Genomic DNA, 22,873 nt, shown 5'->3' with positions numbered 1-22,873 from the left:
CTGCACACTTTTGCAAAGTGATTCCATTTTCCACATTTAGTACACTGTTTGCCTTTAGCTGGGCAATTCCCCTGTTCGCCATGCACTTTGTATCCACAATATCCACATGTTTTGGGGCGTTTGGAGTCTGTGTCGCTCTGTTTTGGAGTTCTGTCTGTCTCCGTTCTGAAACATGCTCTCTGGGCACTGGAGGTGTGCTTTGATGTCTGCCTGACTGCGTGCACTGCTTGTTCACGTGATGCGCTCGTGCTGCCGCCTGAAATGGTTTTCATCTGAACCTGTGCTAGCTCGTGAGATCTGGCTATGTCGATAGCTTTGTCCAGCGTTAACTCTGATCCAACATTCAAAAGTTTCTCTCTCACTCGCGGTGAGTGTATTCCAAATACAATACGGTCCCTGACCATCTCATCCTTGTTTGCATAATCACAGTCTTTCACAAGCAGACGCAGCTCAGTGACAAACTGTTCAAACGATTCGCTAGCGCCTTGTACTTTCTCATGGAATTTGTACCTAGCGAAAATTGTATTGGTCTTTGGCACAACATATGCTTCAAAACGATCGTAGTATGTTTTCAGTACCTTTGATTCAGCCTCGGTAAGTGTCCATGTGTTGTAAATGTCTCTCCCTTTTTCACCGATCCAGAGGAGCAGGTAGCTGCACTTTTCCTCTTCTCCTCTTTCCTTCAGAGGACCCGTGAACATTAGCTCCACATGCTGTTTGAACTTACGACATGCATCGGGTAGATTTGTAGACCCCCAATCCATTCGAGGTGAAGGAACTCCAGCAAAATCCATCTTTTAGTCCTTTTACTCTGACACCATGTCTTGTTTTGTATGCTTTGTACAAAATAATAAAATGCAGGACGACAGGATATTTATAAACGTAGCTCTTTATTAACTAGCTATAACTGGCATGTCCATGTGTCTCTGGCCATGATCGTCTTTAGAATGACCTCACCACCTGGGTGATCTTAACCAATCATAGCACAGTATGATATGACAGTCTAATGCATCCAATTACAATTCAGTATGCTGACACATATGAATATTATACCTGGTTAAATAAAGGTGAAATTAAAAAAAATTTGCTATCATTTTCACCAGTGCTATGACAGGCACTGCTTTCCCTCAAGTGTCATCATCTACATGCAGTGTCGTAGTATCACTGTTGTTTTACATCCAGTGTTGTCAAACCATTTAATTATTTATTGAAAAAAATGTTTTTTAATAAAACATTGTCATTTTTAATCATTAAACATCAATGATCTAAAAACGCTTAAACTCCCATTTTTTTCTTCATATTCGCATATGTTGTAGCTTAGACCCTATTCACATAAGTTGAGTTTTTTGTGTTGCGCCCGTCATTGGTTGAGACACATGGTCTTGAATACAGGGTTGGTGTCATTTAAATCATATAAATAGAATTCATATAATTAATTCAGACCACTGCAATTTAGCTGGTACACCATCGAAATGTAAGTTGAATTGAAATGTTTACTTCTAATTACTACCACAATGATGGCCTCCCACCCACCTTCGAATGTCAACTTATATGGTCATATCTATTCTATTATCTACAGTATACAGGTTTTCTATTTCAATAGGTTTCCTATGGAGGATTGACAGTAAAAACAAACTATATTCCTATTCAGGTCAACATTCACTGATGTGTGGACCTCCAACAATCTTTGTGGTACCATTTGAAAGTTAAAAGTGAGTGCAGTGAGATACCTGATGGGTTGGACGATACTTTTCTCATCAATCATCTTGAAAAAAAATGACGTAATATTAAGAAAAGTTTGACAACCCTGTTTTTAAGCTTTTAAATGATATCAATCTCAACTATTGATATTTTCCAGTGATTAAGACATGGGGGCAATTCCACTGTAACGGAGTAAATTCAGATCTGTCCCTTAGCAGCTACTGCATTTAGCTGCACTGCACTGGATTACACAAACAAGCCTTACACAACAATTAGTCACTTATCACAGGGGATCGAGGAGGTAATTAAGGCACAATGATCATGCAATTAAAAGGTAATTTGATACTGCATGACATCAGAGGTCTAGGGAATTTGATTTAATAAGGCTGCGAGTGAGGAACATTAGCCCTAGCTCAAGTCAGTTATTTTGATAGTGATGGATCTTAACCTCTGCTGTGGTCTGATGTCTGTCGCATACAAAACCCTTATTATGTGACAGTTTGGCAGGCTTCCCCAGTAAATGGGCTTAGACCTGACAACCAGGGCCTCCCATAAGTAATGATGGAAGGAAAATGTGCTCCAACTTCAAAGCGAGGCAAATCTAAAAAATACCAATATACTCTTTCTTCGGTGAAAATATTCTCGGTTTCTTTGCCTGTAGGAAAATTATATTTACTGTCATGACTTTACACTGTTTAAATTCCACAAAGGGCATTTCCTTCGAAAAGGACCCATGGGCACCAACATGTGAATGTAACACCCTGGCTCTGGGACTCTATATGTTGAGCCAGGGTGTGTTCTTTCTATGTGGTGTAGTTCTATGTTGGGAGTTCTAGTTTGTTTATTTCTATGTTGGCCTGAGTGACTCCCAATCAGAGGCAACGAGTGTCAGCTGTTGGCTGGTTGTCTCTGATTGGGAGCCATATTTAAACTGTCTGTTTTTCCCTTTGTGTTTGTGGGTTCTTGTTCCGTGTTTGGTCTATGTTACCTAGGACGTTACGAGTCGTTTGTTGTTTTGTTTACTGTCCGTGTTTATCGCTAATGATAAATAAACATGTTCGTTCATCACGCTGCGCCTTGGTCCTCCTCTCTTAACGACGATCGTGACAGAAGAACCCACCATACAAGGACCAAGCAGCGTGTCCAGGAGCAGGCAGACTGGACATGGGAGGAAGCGCCGGGAAAGGAGATGGAGAGGTTGGCGATGGCCCAGGTGGGCAAATCGTGGTCCTGGGAGGACATGCTCGGGGCAAAGGGCCATGGGCTAGGATTAAGGCCCTGGCGAGAGAGGAGCAGCGGCGTCAGCAGTGTCATCGTCGGACGGACGAGAGGCAACCCCCAAAAAATTTTTTTGGGGGGCACACGGCATGGGCGGCTGGGCAGCAGGAGGCTGCCACAGGGCGATTTGGAGAGGAGGCCACCGGGTTTGGGGGGCCAGAAGGCAGGTTGGCGGAGCCTGGATGGAGAGCAGAGCCAACTCCCCGTACTCAGGCATGGCAGCGTGAGACTGGTCAGGTTCCGGGGTATGCGGAGCTGCGTACTGTGCCACGAGTGGTCCGGCATAGTCCGGTACGTCCTGTGCGAGCACCCCGCACGTGTTGTGCGAAGGTGGGCATGCAGCCAGGACGGAGTGTGCCGGCTCAGCGCTCGTGGCCTCCAGTGCCTCTCCTCGGTCCCGGATATCCTGCGCCAGTGTCACGTGCTGTTATGCCAGTACGGGTACACAGCCCTGTACGTCCTGTGCTGATGCCTCACACAGAGTGTGTGAAGGTAGGCATTCAGCCAGGACGGGTTGTGGCAGCTCTTCACTCCAGGTCTCCTATCCGTCTCCACAGCCCGGCCCGGCCTGTCCCTGCTCCACGCACCAAGCTTACGGTGTGCGTCGCCAGCCCGGTCCGGCCTGTCCCTGCTCCTCGCACCAAGCCTACGGTGTGCGTCGCCAGCCCGGTCCGGCCTGTCCCTGCTCCTCGCACCAAGCCTACGGTGTGCGTCGCCAGCCCGGTCCGGCCTGTCCCTGCTCCACGCACCAAGCCAACGGTGTGCGTCGCCAGCCCGGTCCGGCCTGTCCCTGCTCCTCGCACCAAGCCTACGGTGTGCGTCGCCAGCCCGGTCCGGCCTGTTCCTACTCCACACACCAAGCCAGGGGTGCGCATCGTCAGCCCGGTCCGGCCTGTCCCTGCTCCTTGCACCAAGCCTACGGTGTGCGTCGCCAGCCCGGTCCGGCCTGTCCCTGCTCCTCGCACCAAGCCTACGGTGTGCGTCGCCAGCCCGGTCCGGCCTGTCCCTGCTCCACGCACCAAGCCTACGGTGTGCGTCGCCAGCCCGGTCCGGCCTGTCCCTGCTCCTCGCACCAAGCCTACGGTGTGCGTCGCCAGCCCGGTCTGGCCTGTTCCTACTCCACGCACCAAGCCAGGGGTGCGCATCGTCAGCCCGGTCCGGCCTGTCCCTGCTCCTCGCACCAAGCCTACGGTGTGCGTCGCCAGCCCGGTCCGGCCTGTTCCTACTCCACGCACCAAGCCAGGGGTGCGCATCGTCAGCCCGGTCCGGCCCGTTCCTACTCCACGCACCAAGCCAGGGGTGCGAGTCGTCAGCCCGGTTCGGCCCGTTCCTACTCCACGCACCAAGCCAGGGGTGCGAGTCGTCAGCCCGGTCCGGCCCGTTCCGGCTCCACGCACCAAGCCAGGGGTGCGCGTCGTCAGTCCAGCACAACCCGTGCCTGGGTCACCGGTGCCTGATAGGGTACCGGTCAACTACTCCACTACGGAGCTGAAGCTAACCGCTCCTGCTACGTCCAGTTCAGCTCCAGCCAGCGGGGCCTTGTTCCGTGTTTGGTCTATGTTACCTAGGACGTTACGAGTCGTTTGTTGTTTTGTTTACTGTCCGTGTTTATCGCTAATGATAAATAAACATGTTCGTTCATCACGCTGCGCCTTGGTCCTACTCTCTTAACGACGATCGTGACAGTGAAGTTCATAGGAGCCTATCAAATTGGGTGTCAAATGAAAGCTAAGAGTCTATATTTGAGAAATAAAGGCATAGATACCTTTTTCTATAATTTTCCATCTTAAAAATTAGGTAAGTAAAGGTTTGATTTCTGGATAAACAGATGGAAAATGGGTCTTAGAAAACATATACCAGAAAATGTATCAGAAATACATAAAATCACAGTAATGTTGATCAAACCCCTGGCAACTAATATCAACACTTATCTAATTTCTGAGAAATTGTTTTCCTTCTGTATGTTTAAGAAATATTGCCTTGTGCCTTGTAATTTTCTAATTTCTCTCCCTCATGAGGAGGGAGGATAATTAATGTTCACAGAAGTAAAAAGTAATGGTAGACCTGCCAATTAGTTACAGTGATTTTACTGATATCAATTTTGTTGATTCAATATTAAGTGATAAAAACTTGTTAGAACATAATTACCAAAAAATCTGTAACGGAATTACTGCAATTTAATTGGCTACAATGAGAAATCGTTATAGTCATGAACCAGAGTTGGGTCACATGCACCTATCATAGACGTATGTTTCACAAGTTTGGATAGCACAGTACAGTACAGTGCAGTGAGTAGAGCACAGTAGAGTACAGTACAATACAGTACAATACAGGACAGTACTGAGGACAGTACAGTACAGCACTGTACAGTGAGTAGAGCACAGTAGAGTACGGTCCAATACAATACAGTAGTACAGTACAATACAGTTCAGTACAGTAAAGAAAAGTAGAGTATAGTACAGTACAGTAGAGTACAGTATATTGTAGATCATAATGGCGCCGGAAGAGATGGCTGCCGTTTTACGGGCTCCTAACCAATTGTACTATTATGTGTGTTTTTTCGTGTTATTTGTAACTTATTTTGTACATAATGTTTCTGCCACTGTCTCTTACGACCAAAAAGAGCTTCTGTATATCAGGACAGCGATTACTCACCTCGTACTGGACAAAGATTTTTTCTTCAACGAGTCGGATGCGAAGGATTTATTTCAGACACTCGACAAGGCCCAAATCCCCGTCATTCGCAAGAGAAAGAGACGGAGATATCGGGGACGTAGGTCGGGGTGCCTTTTAAGGATCCAACGGCGAGTGGGTAATCTACCTCTTCCATCAGTCTTATTAGCCAACGTACAATCATTGGACAACCAAATTGACGAGCTACGATCACGAATATCCTACCAACGGGACATTAAAAACTGTAATATCTTATGTTTCACCGAGACGTGGCTGAACGACAACATGGATAACATACATTAATCCAAGATGGCATAGCAGTGCGGTCGTGTATTCTGTAGTGTGCTCGTGTAAATAGCCAGTTTTTTAGTTTTTTAGTCTTTTTCGTATATATTTCTCAATCTCACTTTTCATCCTTCAACTAAATATACTTTCCTGCAACCCGCCTCACCCAATGTGGAACGGATTCTATTATTTCTTATACCTTTTTATCTAGAACCGGCTGAAACTAGCCAGCTAGCCAACTAACTAGCTACTTGCTAGCTACTTGCTATTAGCCACAGTTAGCAGTTTTCACCATTGTCCGTGGCCTGCACTACCTACCAGCCAGATCTAGCCTGGACAATTATCGGCCAGTCTGCACAGCGTGCTATCGACCCAGAACATATCGGATTTTCTGCCGGAATCACTGAATCACTGGACCTTTAACACCGGCTCATCGCAACTATCTAGCTGCAACCGAATGGATGTTGTTGTTGGCTAATCAGCACTGTCCCGAAGCTAGCACCAGTTAACCTTGAGCTAGCCTCGAGCCAGGCCCATCTCCCGGCTATCTACCTCTCTGTCAACCGGACGGGACTTCCTAGTGTCGACACGGAGCCCCGCCGATCCATCACAACTGGTCTGCCGATGTAATTGCCTGGTGTGGTTTTAACAGGCTTCCCGTTGCGACGACCACAAAGATCCATCTGCTAGCCCCGGCCCGCTAGCACACGCAATCAACATCCGTGCCTCCTGCTTGCCTGTGCCGTAGCAGCCATCGAACTGCAGCCATCGAATTGCTCCCGGACTCACCTTATGATCACTCAGCTACACAGCTGATGCCTGCTGGACTGTTCCTTTACACGGTACCCCCATCCTGTTTATCTGTCCTGTTTATCTGTTTAGCCTCAGCCCAAACTTTCGTCGCCATTACCAGTTGTTGTCTTAGCTCTCTTGAATAACACCTGTGATTGCTTTATGCCTCTCTCCCATGTCAATATGCCTTGCCTATTGCTGTTTCGGTTAGCTCTTATTATACAATTTCACTGTAGAGCCCCCAGTCCCGCTCAACCTGCCTCAGATAGCTCCTTTGTCCCACCCCCCACACACGCGGAGACCGGCTCAATCGGTGCCACCAGTGATGCTATCTCTTTCATCGTTACCCAATGCTTAGGTTTACCTCCGCTGTACTCATATCCTTCCATATCCTTGTCTGCACATAATGCCCTGAATCTATTCTACAACGCCCGGAAATCTGCCCCGTTTATTCTCTGTACCCAACGCACTAGAGGACCAGTCCTTAAAACCTTTAGCCGTATACTTATTATATTCCTCCTCTGTTCCTCTGGTGATGTAGAGGTTAACCCCTGTAGCCCCTGTATCACTCCTACTCCCCAGGCGCTATCATTTGTTGACTTCTGTAACCGTAAAAGCCTTGGTTTCTTGCATGTTAACTTCAGAAGCCTCCTCCCTAAGTTTGAGTTATTCACTGCGTTAGCACACTCCGCCAACCCTGATGTTCTAGCAGTGTCTGAATCCTGGTTTAGGAAGGCCACCAAAAACACTTAAATGTCCATCCCCAACTACAACATTTTCCGTCTAGATAGAAATGCCAAAGGGGGCGGAGTTGCAATCTACTGTAGAGATAGCCTGCAGAGCTCTATCATGCTATCCAGGTCTGTGCCCAAACAGTTTGAGCTTCTACTTCTAAAAATCCCCCTTTCCAGAAATAAGTCTCTCACTGTTGCCACTTGCTACAGACCCCCCTCAGCCCCCAGCTGTGCCCTGGACACCATATGTGAATTGATTGCCCCCCATCTATCCTCAGAGTTCGTACTGCTTAGTGACCTAAACTGGGATATGCTTAACACCCCGGACGTCCTACAATCTAAACTAGATGCCCTCCATCTCACACAAATTATCAAGGAACCTACCAGGTACAACCCTAAATCCGTAAACATGGGCACCCTCATAGATATCATCCTGAGTAATTTACCCTCTAAATACACCTCTGCTGTCTTCAACCAGGATCTCAGCAATCACTACCACTTTGCCTGCGTTCGTAATGGGTCCGTGGTCAAACGACCACCCCTCATCACTGTCAAACGCTCCCTAAAACACTTCAGCGATCAGGCCTTTCTAATTGACCTGGCCCGGGTATCCTGGATGGATATTGACCTCATTCCGTCAGTAGAGGATGCCTGGTTGTTCTTTAAAAGTGCTTTCCTCTCCATCTTAAATAAGCATGCCCCATTCAAAAAATTCAGAACTAAGAACAGATATAGCCCCTGGTTCACCCCAGACTTGACTGCCCTTGACCAGCACAAAAACATCCTGTGGCGTACTGCATTAGCATCGAACAGCCCCCGCGATATGCAACTTTTCAGGGAAGTCAGGAACAAATATACACAATCAGTTAGGAAAGCAAAGGCTAGCTTTTTCAAACAGAAATTTGCATCCTGTAGCACTAACTCCAAAAAGTTTTGGGACACTGTAAAGTCCATGGTGTCACGGTTTACTATGCCAGAACCCAGAAGCAGACAAGGACAAGGTACGTTGAGAGAAAGGTGAGTGTTTAATTAATAGATTCCGAGTGAGGCTGAATAATCCAGGGAACAGAGCGGGTGGCGTGGATGGGTTGTTGAGGGTACAGTGGTTGGTCCGGTACTGGCTCGGCAGCCGCCGACCATCAGGCAGAGGTTGGGTGAAGGTTCCGGGTGAGAGACTGCAGACAGAACAAAAACGGAGGTCAGTACACAGCAAGTAACAAGGTGCAAAACAACAAAACTAACACTAATGGCTCAGAGGCTGATACGCTGACAAACATACTGTTCATAGCTAACGATCCGGCAGGAACTGGATGTTAGGCCAGAGCCTAAGAAGGGTGATGATCAGGACCAGGTGTGCAGATTGCTGATGGGATGCAGGTGCGGAAAACAAGAGCGCTCCCCGGAGCGTTCCCGAACCTCGGGAAGCTGGAGATTACGAACCGGAACACTAGTCACCAGACAGGACCCGACTCAGACAGCCGGGATCGTTACAGTACCCCCTCCGACAACGCCACCGGGCGGACTCCCGGAGCGCCAGGATGGAGGCGGTAGAAGTCACTGATGAGGTCCGCATCTAGGACCTGTCGCCGCGGAATCCAACTCCTCTCTTCAGGGCCATACCCCTCCCAGTCCACGAGATACTGGAAACCCCGGCCCCGCCGTCTGGAATCCATGATGCGACGCACCGTGTAGGCAGGACCACCTCCGATCATTCGAGGAGGAGGAGGAGGAGGCGGAGGAGGCAACAGAGGACTGAGGAAGACAGGCTTGAGGCAGGAGACATGAAAGGTGGGATGGACTCTGAGCGTCCTCGGTAGTTTGAGTCGAACTGCCACTGGATTGATCACCTTCTCCACCACAAACGGACCAATGAACTTCGGTAACAACTTCCTAGACTCAGTCCGTAACGGAAGATCCCGTGTGGCCAACCAAACCCTATCTCCGATGGTATAGGTGGGAGGCGGGGATCCGGCGACGATTCGCCTGGAGCTGATACCGGTCCGAAACTCTAAGGAGTGCCTTTCTGGCCCGATGCCAGGTCCGGTGGCAACGACGAATATGGGCCTGAACAGAAGGCACTGAGAGCTCCTTCTCCTGAGAAGGAAACAGGGGAGGTTGGTAGCCATACAGGCACTGGAAGGGAGACATCCCAGTGGCAGATGTAGGAAGAGTATTGTGGGCATACTCAACCCAAGGCAACTGAGAGACCCAGGAGGTGGGGTTGGAAGAGACCAGACAGCGTAGCGTGGATTCCATCTTCTGGTTGGCTCTCTCCGCCTGACCATTGGATTGGGGGTGAAAACCAGATGTGAGACTGACTGTAGCTCCAATGGCCAAACAGAAGGACTTCCAGACAGCAGAGGTAAACTGAGGGCCACGGTCGGAAACGATATCACTGGGCAAACCGTGGACCCTGAAAACCTCCCTAACCAGGATCTCGGACGTCTCCGAGGCAGAGGGAAGCTTGGCAATAGGCACAAAGTGGGCGAACTTGCTGAATCTGTCCACGATAGTCAGAACGACCGTGTTCCCTCAGAAGCGGGCAACCCAGTGACGAAGTCCAGGGGCCAGATGCGACCATGGTCGCCGGGGAATAGGAAGGGGTGAAGTAGTCCAGAGCTGGGCCGATTGGTACTCTTAGTCTGCGCACACACTGGACAGGCAGCAACAAAACCCCCGAGTATCCTCGGCCATGGCAGGCCACCAAAAACGTCTGCGAAGAAACGCCATTGTCCGAGCCACGCCAGGGTGACAAGCCATCTTGCTGGCGTGGGACCATTTGAGGACAGCAGGACGAACCGACTCAGGCACAAACAACCGACCGGGTGGACCGTTACCGGGACCGGGCTGAGTCCGAAGGGCCGCCAGCACCTCCTCCTCAATCTTCCACATAACTGCTCCCACGACGCAGTTCCGGGGGAGGATTGTCTCGGTCTTGGACCCACTCTCCTCCGTCTTGGAGAACATCCGGGACAAGGCGTCCGCCTTGCCGTTCTTAGATCCAGGTCGGAACGTCAGGGCAAACTTGAATCGTCCGAAAAACAACGCCACCTGGCCTGACGGGGAGTTGAGACGTTTGCCGATTGCACGTAAGCAAGATTCTTGTGGTCAGTCCAGACAATAAACGGTTGCTCCGCCTCCAACCAGTGGCGCCACTCCTCCAAGGCAAGTTTCACCGCGAGAAGCTCCCGGTTACCCACATCGTAATTCCTCTCCGCAGGCGAAAGGCGACGAGAGTAGTAGGCGCAGGGATGGAGTTTACTGTCCGTGGAGCATCGCTGCGACAGGATGGCGCCAACTCCCACATCAGACGCGTCCACTTCAACGACGAACTGACGGGCCGTGTCCGGTTGAGAGAGAATCGGTGCGTTGGTGAATCGCCTCTTCAAATCCAGAAACGCTCGATCCGCCTCCGGATTCCACTTGAAGGTCCTGATACTGGAAGTCAAGGCAGTTAACGGAGCGGCCACACGGCTGTAATCCCGGATGAATCTGCGGTAGAAATTCGCAAACCCCAAAAATCTCTGGAGCTGCAATCTCGTACCGGGCTGGGCCCATTCCAGAACCGCTCTAACCTTCTCCTGGTCCATCCTAATCTCTCCCCTGGAGATGATGTACCCGAGAAAGGATGTCGTGTGGGCGTGAAACTCGCACTTCTCGGCCTTCACGAACAGACGATTCTCCAACAATCGCTGCAGAACCTGCCGGACATGCTGGACGTGGTCGGAAGGTTCCTTCGAGAAGATCAGAATGTCATCCAGGTAAACAAACACAAAGAGACCGATCATATCTCTCAGGACGTCGTTCACCATACTCTGGAATACCGCTGGAGCATTGGTCAGTCCAAACGGCATCACCTGATACTCGAAGTGACCCATCGGTGTATTGAAACCCGTCAACCACTCGTCCCCCTCTCTGATCCGGACCAGGTGATACGCATTGCGTAGGTCTAGCTTGGTGAACACCGTAGCACCCTGTAAGGAGTCGAAGGCAGAACTCATCAAGGGCAGGGGATACTTGTTCTTGACCGTGATGTCATTCAACCCCCGATAATCAATACACGGTCGAAGAGAGCCATCCTTCTTACCCACAAAGAAGAATCCTGCCCCCAGGGGTGATGACGAGGGACGAACGAGACCAGCAGCTAGGGACTCCTTGATGTAGGTCTCCAACGCCTCACGTTCAGGTCGGGAGATACTGTATAACCTTCCCTTGGGGTAGACAGCTCCAGGGACCAGGTTGATGGCACAATCATATGGTCGGTGGGGAGGGAGTGACAGAGCCTTCTGCTTACTGAAAACTTCCCCCAACTCGTGATATGTCTCGGGAACCAGGGACAAATCTGGGGGTTTAGCCTCAATCACCTGACTGGGAACCGAATGGGGGCAGGCAGTCTTGAGACAGTTAGCATGACAATCAAGGCTCCAACTCGTTACCTTGCCCGTCACCCAATCGAACGTGGGATTGTGTTCCTTCAGCCAGGGGTATCCAAGGACCAGAGGAACATGGGAAGACGGCAGAATGAAGAATGAAATCATCTCAGAATGATTCCCGACAACCGCATCTTCACCGGTTCAGTCCTCATCGTGATACGTGCCAGACTACTGCCGTTCAGAGTGGTCGCTTCAATGGCTTCCGGCAATTGCTCCTTGGAAAGCCCCAGCTGTTCCACCAACTCGGCATCAAGAAAGCTTCCATCGGCACCTGAATCGATAAAAGCATTAAGCGCTAAGCTCTGATTCCTGTTCACAAGGGTAGCCGGGAAACGGGGTCTGACAGAGGTACTGAGAGGTTGAAACTGGCTCGCTAAAAGTCCTCCCAACTTTAGCGAGCCGGGCAGTTTGACGACCGCCGGGAACAAGTGGAGATGTAATGTCCCGAGCTACCACAGTAGAGGCAGCAGTTGGTCTTACGTCTATGTTGACGCTCCTCCTTGGTTAACCCGTGCCGCCCCACTTGCATGGGTTCAGAATCGGGAGAAAGGTCCTCTCCACTAATCCATTGTGGTGGAGAATGATCGACGTGTTCTGGTCCACCACCCGACCCGACTGGGAACTGAGAAGCTGATCGATTGGACGGACCCCATTGCTTCTCCCTCCTTCGCTCTCGGACTCGATTATCCACCCGAATAGACAAGGCTACCAAGCTGTCCAGGTCACTAGGCTCCGGATAGGAGATCAACTCATCCTTGAGCTGCTCCGACAGACCCTGGTAAAAGGCCGCTTGCAGAGACTCCTCGTTCCACCCACTCTCCACAGCCAACGTCTTGAACTCGATCACGAAGTCGGCCACGCTGCGAGTTCCTTGGCGAAGCGAAACAGGCGCCTAGCTGCGTCCCTCCCTCGGACGGAATGGTCGAAGAGCTTCCTCATCTCGGCCGTGAACCCCTGGTATGAAGCCATGCAGGGATCCTGTCGTTCCCAAACGGCTGAAGCCCACTCCAGCGCTCGACCACGCAGCAACTCAATCACAAAGGCTATCCTAGCCTTGTCTGTGGCATAAGAGTAGGGCTGTAGATCGAACACTAATCCACACTGCATAAGGAAGGAACGGCATCTTCCCAGCTCCCCTCATATTTATCCGGCGTCGGAACCTTGGGCTCACGGATGGACACAGCTTCAGAAGCGGCAGGCGAGATGGGTGAAACCGGTAGTGGATCCTCCACCGGACACTTACGTTGGTTCTGGACCTCCGTCAGACCGGTAGAAAGGTTCCGAACTGACAACGCGATCTCCTGTAGTACCGTGCTATGATGGCCCAACATCTTCTCCTGCTGGGTAATAGCATGGCGAACGGAGTCCAGGTCCGCTGGGTTCATTACTGGCCGGATCGTTCTGTCACGGTTTACTATGCCAGAACCCAGAAGCAGACAAGGACAAGGTACGTTGAGAGAAAGGTGAGTGTTTAATTAATAGATTCCGAGTGAGGCTGAATAATCCAGGGAACAGAGCGGGTGGCGTGGATGGGTTGTTGAGGGTACAGTGGTTGGTCCGGTACTGGCTCGGCTGCCGCCGACCATCAGGCAGAGGTTGGGTGAAGGTTCCGGGTGAGAGACTGCAGACAGAACAAAAACGGAGGTCAGTACACAGCAAGTAACAAGGTGCAAAACAACAAAACTAACACTAATGGCTCAGAGGCTGATACGCTGACAAACATACTGTTCATAGCTAACGATCCGGCAGGAACTGGATGTTAGGCCAGAGCCTAAGAAGGGTGATGATCAGGACCAGGTGTGCAGATTGCTGATGGGATGCAGGTGCGGAAAACAAGAGCGCTCCCCGGAGCGTTCCCGAACCCTCGGGAAGCTGGAGATTACGAACCGGAACACTAGTCACCAGACAGGACCCGACTCAGACAGCCGGGATCGTTACACATGGAGAATAAGAGCACCTCCTCCCAGCTGCCCACTGCACTGAGGCTAGAAAACACTGTCACCACCGATAATCGAGAATTTCAATAAGCATTTTGCTACGGCTGGCCATGCTTTCCACCTGGCTACTCCTACCCTAGCCACCAGCTCTGCACCCTCCGCTACAACTTGCCCATCTGGACCCTTTCTTTCTAAAATTAGCAGCCGAAATTGTAGCAACCCCTGTTACTAGCCTGTTCAACCTCTCTTTTGTATCATCTGAGATCCCCAGAGATTGGAAAGCTGCCGCGGTCTTCCCCCTGTTCAAAGGGCGTGACACTCTAGATCCAAACCGTTACAGACCTATATCCATCCTGCCCTGCCTTTCGAAAGTATTTGAAAGCCAAGTTAACAAACTGATCACCAACCACTTTGAAACCCACCGTACCTTCTCCGCTATGCAATCTGGTTTCCGAGCTGGTCATGGGTGCACCTCAGCCACGCTCAAGGTCCTAAACGATATTATAACCGCAATCGATAAAAGACAGTACTGTGCAGCCGTCTTCATAGACCTGGCCAAGGCTTTCGACTCTGTCAATCACCGTATTCTTATTGGCAGACTAAATAGCCTTGGTTTCTCAAATGACTGCCTCGCCTGGTTCACCAACTACTTCTCAGATAGAGTTCAATGTGTCAAATCGTAGGGCCTGTTGTCTGGACCTCTGGCAGTCTCTATGGGGGTGCCACAGGGTTCAATTCTCGGGCCGACTCTATTCTCTGTGTATATCAATGATGTCGCTCTTGCTGCTGGTGACTCTCAGATCCACCTCTACGCAGACGATACCATTTTGTATACTTCTGGCCCTTCATTGGACACTGTGTTAACAAACCTCCAAACGAGCTTCAATGCCATACAACACTCCTTCTGTGGCCTCCAACTGCTCTTAAACGCTAGTCAAACTAAATGCATACTTTTCAATCGAACGCTGCTTGCACCCGCCCACCCGACTAGAATCACTACTCTCGGCGGGTCTGACTTAGAATATGTGAACAACTACAAATACCTAGGTGTCTGGTTAGACTGTAAACTCTCCTTCCAGACTCACATCAAGCATCTCCTATCCAAAGTTAAATCTAGAATCGGCTTCCTATTTCGCAACAAAGCCTCCTTCACTCATGCTGCTAAACATGCCCTCGTAAAACTGACTATCCTACCAATCCTTGACTTCGGCGATGTTATTTACGAAATAGCCTCCAACACTCTACTCAGCAAATTGGATGTAGTCTATCACAGTGCCATCCGTTTTGTCACCAAAGCCCCATATACTACCCACCATTGTGACCTGTACGCTCTCGTTGGCTGGCCCTCACTACATATTCGTCGCCAATCCCACTGGCTCCAGGCCATCTATAAATCTCTGATAGGCAAATCCCTGCCTTATCTTAGCTCATTGGTCACCATAGCAACACCCATCCGTAGTATGCGCTCCAGCAGCTTTATCTCACTGGACATCCCCAAAGCCAACACCTCTTTTGGCCACCATTCCTTCCAGTTCTCTGCTGCTAATGACTGGAACGAACTGCAGAAATCTCTGAAGCTGGAGACTCTTATCTCCCTCACTAACTTTAAGCATCAGTTGTCAGAGCAGCTTACCGATCACTGCACCTATACACAGCCCATTCTGTAATTAGCCCACCCAACTACCTCATCCCCATATTGTTATTTATTTTGCTCATTTGCACCCCAGTATCTCTATTTGCACATCATCTTCTGCACATCTATCACTCCAGTGTTAATACTAAATTGTAATTATTTTGCACTATGGCCTATTTATTGCCTTACCTCCATAACTTACTACATTTGCACACACTGTATATAGATTTTCTATTGTGATATTGACTGTATGTTTTGTTTATCCCATGTGTAACTATGTGTTGGTGTTGATTTTATCGCACAGCTTTGCTTTATCTTGGCCAGGTCGCAGTTGTAAATGAGAACTTGTTCTCAACTGGCCTACAGTTGAAGTCGGAAGTTTACATACACCTTAGCCAAATACATTTAAACTCAGTTTTTCACAATTCCTGACATTTAATCCTAGTACAAAATCCCTGTCCTAGGTCAGTTAGGATCACCACTTTATTTTAAGAATGTGAAATGTCAGAATAATAGTAGAGAGAATTATTTATTTAAGCTTTTATTTATTTCATCACATTCCTAGTGGGTCAGAAGTTTACATACACTCAATTAGTATTTGGTAGCATTGCCTTTAAAATTGTTTAACTTGGGTCAAACGTTTTGGGTTGCCTTCCACAAGCTTCCCACAATAAATTGGGTGAATTTTGGCCCATTCCTCCTGACAGAGCTGGTGTAACTGAGTCAGGTTTGTAGGCCTCCTTTCTGGCACACACTTTTTCAGTTCTGCCCACTAATTTTCTATAGGATTGAGGTCAGGGCTTTGTGATGGCCACTCCAATACCTTGACTTTGTTGTCCTTAAGCCATTTTGCCACAAATTTGGAAGTATGCTTGGGGTCATTGTCCATTTGGAAGACCCATTTGCGACCAAGCTTTAACTTCTTGACTGATGTCTTGAGATGTTTCTTCAATATATCCACATAATTTTCCTTCCTCATGATGCCATCTATTTTGTGAAGTGCACCAGTCCCTCCTGCAGCAAAGCACACCCACAGCATGATGCTGCCACCCCCGTGCTTCACGTTTGGGATGGTGTTCTTCGATGGTCATTATGGCCAAACAGTTCTATTTTTGTTTCATCAAACCAGAGGACATTTCTCCAAAAAGTATGATCTTTGTCCCCATGTGCAGTTGCAAACCATAGTCTTGCTTTTTTATGGTGGTTTGGAGCAGTGGCTTCTTCCTTGCTGAGCGGCCTTTCAGGTTATGTCGATATAGGACTCGTGTTACTGTGGATATAGATACTTTTGTACCTGTTTCCTCCAGAATCTTCACAAGGTCCTTAGCTGTTGTTCTGGGATTAATTTGCACTTTTCGCAGCAAAGTACGTTAATCTCTAGGAGACAGAACGTGTCTCCTTCCTGAGCGGTATGACGGCTGCGTGGTCCCATGGTGTTTATACTTGCACACTATTGTTTGTACAGATAAACGTGGTACCTTCAGGCGTTTGGAAATTGCTCCCAAGGATGAACCAGACTTGTGGAGGTCTACAATTTTTTTTCTGAGGTCTTGCCTGATTTCTTTTGATTTTCCCATGATGTCAAGCAAAGAGGCACTGAGTTTGAAGGTAAGCCTTGAAATACATCCACAGGTACACCTGCAATTGACTCAAATGATATCAATTAGCCTATCAGAAGTTTCTAAGGTCATGACATTCTTTTCTGGAATTTTCCAAGCTGTTTAAAGGCACAGTCAACTTAGTGTATGTAAACTTCTGACCCACTGGAATTGTGATACATTGAATTGTAAGTGAAATAATCTGTCTGTAAATAATTGTTGGAAAATTTACTTGTGTCATGCACAAAGTAGATGTCCTAACCGACTTGCCAAAACTATAGTTTATTAACAAGAAATTTGTGGAGTGGTTGAAAAAACGAGTTTTAATGACTCCAACCTAAGTGTATGTAAACTTCTGACTTCAACTGTACCTGGTTAAATAAAGGTGAAATGAAAAAATATATATAATAATACAGCTGGCGGGGTTTACGCTGCATCGGCAAGATAGAACAACGGCCCCCGCTAAGACAAGAGGTGGCGGTCTGTGTATATTTGTAAACAACAGCTGGTGCATGAAATCTAATATTAAGGAAGTCTCGAGGTTTTGCTCGCCTGAGGTAGAGTTATCTCATGATAAGCTGTAGACCACACTATTTATATTTTTTGTAGCTGTCTATTTACCACCACAAACCGATGCTGGCACTAAGACCACACTCAATGAGCTGTATAAGGCCATAAGCAAACAGGAAAACACTCATCCAGAAGCGGTGCTCCTAGTGGCCGGGGACTTTAATGCAGGGAAACTTAAATCCGTTTTACCTAATATCTACCAGCATGTTAAATGTGCAACCAGAGGAAAATAAATTCTAGACCACCTTTACTCCACACACAGAGACGCGTACAAAGCTCTCCCATGCCCTCCATTTGGCAAATCTGACCGTAATTATATCCTCCTGATTCCTGCTTACAAGCAAAAACTAAAGCAGGAAGCATCAGTGACTCGGTCAATAAAGAAGTGGTCAGATGATGCAGATGCTAAGCTACAGGACTGTTTTGCTAGCACAGACTGGAATATGTTCCGGGATTCTTCCGATGGCATTGTGGAGTACACTACATCAGTCACTGGCTTCATCAATAAGTGCATAGATGACGTCGTCCCAACAGTGACCATACGTACATACCCCAACCAGAAGCCATGGATTACAGGCAACATCCGCACTGAGCTAAAGGGTAGAGCTGCCGCTTTTATGGAGCGGGACTCTAACCTGGACGCTTATAAGAAATCCTGCTATGCCCTCCGACGAACCATCAAACAGGCAAAGCGTCAATACAAGACTAAGATTGAATCGTACTACACCGGCTCCGATGCTCGTCAGATGTGGCAGGGCTTGCAAACTATTACAGACTACAAAGGGAAGCACAGCCGCGAGCTGCCCAGGGACACGAGCCTACCAGATGAGCTAAATCACTTCTACGCTCGTTTTGAAGCAAGCAACACTGAAGCGTGCATGAGAGCATCAGCTGTTCCGGACGAATGTGTGATCACACTCTCCGTAGCCGATGTGAGTAAGACTTTTGAACATGTCAACATTCACAAGGCCGTGGGGCCAGGCGGATTACCAGGACGTGTACTCCGAGCATGCGCTGACCAACTGGCAATTGTCTTCACTGACATTTTCAATCTTTCCCTGTCTGAGTCTAATACCAACATGTTTCAAGCAGACCACCATAGTCCTTGTGCCCAAGAACACTAAGGTAACCTTCCTAAATTACTGCAGACCCGTAGCACTCACATCTGTACCCATGAAGTGCTTTGAAAGGCTGGTCATGGCTCACATAAACTCCATTATCCCAGAAACCCTAAACCCACTCCAATTTGCATACCGCCACTGCAGATCCACAGATGATGCAATCTCTATTGCACTCCACACTGTCCTTTCCCACCTGGACAAAAGTAACACCTACGCGAGAATGCTATTCATTGACTACAGTTCAGCGTTCAACACCATAGTGCCCTCAAAGCTCATCACTAAGCTAAGGACCCTGAGACTAAACACCTCCCTCTGCAACTGGATCCTGGACTTCCTGACGGGCTGCCCCCAGGTGGTAAGGGTAGGTAAAAACACATCTGCCACGCTGATCCTCAACACGGGGGCCCCTCAGGGGTGAGTGCTCAGTCCCCTCCTGTACTCCCTGTTCACCCATAACTGCATGGCCAGGCATGACTCCAACACCATCATTAAGTTTGCTGATGACACAACAGTGGTAGGACTGATCACCGACAACGATGAGACAGCCTATAGGGAGGAGGTCAGAGACCTGGCCGTGTGGTGCCAGGATAACAACCTCTCCCTCAACGTGATCAAGACAAAGGAGATTATTGTGAACTACAGGAAAAGAAGGACCAAGCACGCCCCCTTTCTCATCGACGGGGCTGTAGTGGAGCAGGTTGAGAGCTTCAAGTTCCTTGGTGTCCACATCACCAACAAACTATCATGGTCCAAACACACCAAGACAGTCGTGAAGAGGGCACGAAAAAGCCTAGTCCCCCTCAGGAGACTGAAAAGATTTGGCATGGGTCCTCAGATCCTGCTGCACCATCGAGAGCATCCTGACTGGTTGTATCCCCGCCTGGTATTGCAACTGCTCGGCCTCCGACTGCAAGGCACTACAGAGGGTAGTGCGTACGGCCCAGTACATCACTGGGGCCAAGCTTCCTGCCATCCAGGACCTCTATACCAGGCGGTGTCAGAGGAAGGCCCTAAAAATTGTCAAAGACTCCAGCCACCCTATTCATAGACTGGTCTCTCTGCTACCACACAGCAAGCGGTACCGGAGCGCCAAGTCTAGGTCCAAAAGGCTTCTTAACAGCTTCTTCCCCCAAGCCATAAGACTCCTGAACAGCTAATCAAATGGCTACCCAGACTTTTTGCATCCCCCCCCCCCCCCACCCGCTCTTTTACGCTGCTGCTACTCTCTGTTTATTATGTATGCATAGTCACTTTAACTCTACCTACATGTACATATTACCTCAATTACCTCGACTAACCGGTGCCCCCGCACATTGACTCTGTACTGGTACCCCCTGTATATAGCCTCGCTACTGTTATTTTACTGCTTTTATTTACTTACTTATCTATTCTTTACTTAACACTTATTTTTCTTAAAACTGCATTGTTGGTTAAGGGCTTGTAAGTAAGCATTTCACTGTAAGGTCTACACCTGTTGTATTCGGCACATGTGACAAATACAATTTGATTTGATTTGATTTGTACTGTATTGAACTATACTCTACTGTACTGTACTGAACACTACTGTACCATACTGTACTCAACTGCACTGTACTGAACTCTACTCTACTCTACCCTACTTTACTCTGCTGTGCTGTATTGAACTGCATTTGTCACGACCGTTAGAGAGAGTGGACCAAGGCGCAGCATTGCAGGCAAACATATTTATTTAAAGAGAGTAAACCCTCGAACAAAACAACAAACGATACGTGCAGTCCTACGGTACAGACCAAAAGGAACAAACCAACTGGAACAAGATCCCACAACTATTGTGGGAAAACAGCCTCTATAAATATGGCTCCCAATCAGAGACAACCAGCAACAGCTGCCACTCGTTGCCTCTGATTGGGAACTACTCTGGCCAACACAGAAATACAAAACATAGAATATACACACCCTGGCTCAACATATAGAGTCCCCAGAGCCAGGGTGTGACAGTACCCCCCCCTAAAGGCGCGGACTACGACCGCGCCTAAACATAAACAAACCAGGGGAGGGCTGGGTGGGCATTCCTCCTCGGAGGCGGTTCCGGCTCCGGGCTCGCCCACCACCCTCCAATAATCCCCCCGTAGGTGCCCCTGATCCGGTCTGGCCCCGCTGGCTGGAGCTGGACTGGACATCGAGGAGCGGATTGCTTAAGCTCCGGTGTGGAGCAGCTGACCGGTACCTGACCAGGCACCGGTGACCCAGGCACGGGTTGTGCCGGACTGATGACGCGCACCCCTGGCTTGGTGCGTGGATCAGGAACGGGCCGGACCTGCCTGACGATGCGCACCCCTGGCTTGGTGCGTGGAGCAGCAACGGGCCGGACCGGGCTGACGATGCGCACCCCTGGCTTGGTGCGTGGAGCAGGAACGGGCCGGACCGAGCTGACGATGCGCACCCCTGGCTCGGTGCGTGGAGCAGGAACGGGCCGGACCGGGCTGACAATGCGCACCCTGGCTCGGTGCGTGGAGCAGAAACGGGCCGGACCGGGCTGACGATGCGCACCCCTGGCTTGGTGCGTGGAGCAGGAACGGGCCCGACCGGGCTGACGATGCGCACCCCTGGCTTGGTGCGTGGAGCAGGAACGGGCCGGACCGGGCTGACGACTCGCACCCCTGCCTTGGTGCGTGGAGCAGGAACGGGCCGGACCGGGCTGGCGACGCACACCGTAGGCTTGGTGTGAGTGGCAGGAACAGGCCGGGCCGGGCTGGCGACGCACACCGTAGGCTTGGTGTGAGTGGCAGGAACAGGCCGGGCCGGGCTGGCGACGCACACCGTAGGCTTGGTGCGAGGAGCAGGAACAGGCCGGGCCGGGCCGGGCTGGCGACGCACACCGTAGGCTTGGTGCGAGGAGCAGGAACAGGCCGGGCCGGGCTGGCGACGCACACCGTAGGCTTGGTGTGAGTGGCAGGAACAGGCCGGGCCGGGCTGGCGACGCACACCGTAGGCTTGGTGCGAGGGGCAGGAACAGGCCGGGCCGGGCTGGCGACGCACACCGTAGGTTTGGTGCGAGGAGCAGGAACAGGCCGGGCCGGGCTGGCGACGCACACCGTAGGCTTGGTGCGAGGGGCAGGAACAGGCCGGGCCGGGCTGGCGACGCACACCGTAGGCTTGGTGCGAGGGGCAGGAACAGGCCGGGCCGGGCTGGTGACGCGCACCGTAGGCTTGGTGCGAGGAGCAGGAACAGGCCGGGCCAAGCTGGCGACGCACACCGTAGGCTTGGTGCGAGGAGCAGGAACAGGCCGGGCCGGGCTGGCGATGCACACCGTAGGCTTGGTGCGAAGGGCAGGAACAGGCCGGGCCGGGCTGGCGACGCGCACCGTAGGCTTGGTGCGAGGAGCAGGAACAGGCCGGGCCGGGCTAGCGACGCGCACCGTAGGCTTGGTGCGAAGGACAGGAACAGGCCGGGCCGGGCTGGCGACGCGCACCGTAGGCTTGGTGCGAGGAGCAGGAACAGGCCGGGCCGGGCTAGCGACGCGCACCGTAGGCTTGGTGCGAAGGACAGGAACAGGCCGGGCCGGGCTGGCGACGCGAACCGTAGGCTTGGTGCGAGGAACAGGAACAGGCCGGACCGTACTGGGAACACACACCACTGGCCTTAAACGGGGATCAGGAACGGGCCGGACCGGACTGGCAATACACCTCAGTACCTCTCGCCGTGCCTCTACAACTTCCTTCCCTCCTCTCACCAATGGCTCCCGTAACCCGGTGGCCTTCTCTCCTCGTCTCTCATTTCGCCCTGTGGCAGCCTCCTGCTGCCCAGTCGCCCATGCCGTGTGCCCCCCCCTAAAAATGTTCTGGGGTTGCCTCTCGTCCGTCCGACGACGACACTGTTGACGCCGTTGCTCCTCTCTCGCCAGGGCCTTAATCTTAGCCCATGGCCCTTTGCCCCCGAGCATGTCCTCCCAGGACCACGATTTGCCCACCTGGGCCATCGCCAACCTCTCCAGCTCCTTTCCCGGCGCTTCCTCCCATGTCCAGGCCGCCTGCTCCTGGACACGCTGCTTGGTCCTGGTATGGTGGGATCTTCTGTCACGACCGTTAGAGAGAGTGGACCAAGGCGCAGCGTTGCAGGCAAACATATTTATTTAAAG

This window comes from Coregonus clupeaformis, chromosome 1 (genome assembly GCF_020615455.1).
Source record: "Coregonus clupeaformis isolate EN_2021a chromosome 1, ASM2061545v1, whole genome shotgun sequence".
Lineage (NCBI taxonomy): Eukaryota > Metazoa > Chordata > Actinopteri > Salmoniformes > Salmonidae > Coregonus > Coregonus clupeaformis.
This window is presented reverse-complemented; position numbering follows the sequence as displayed.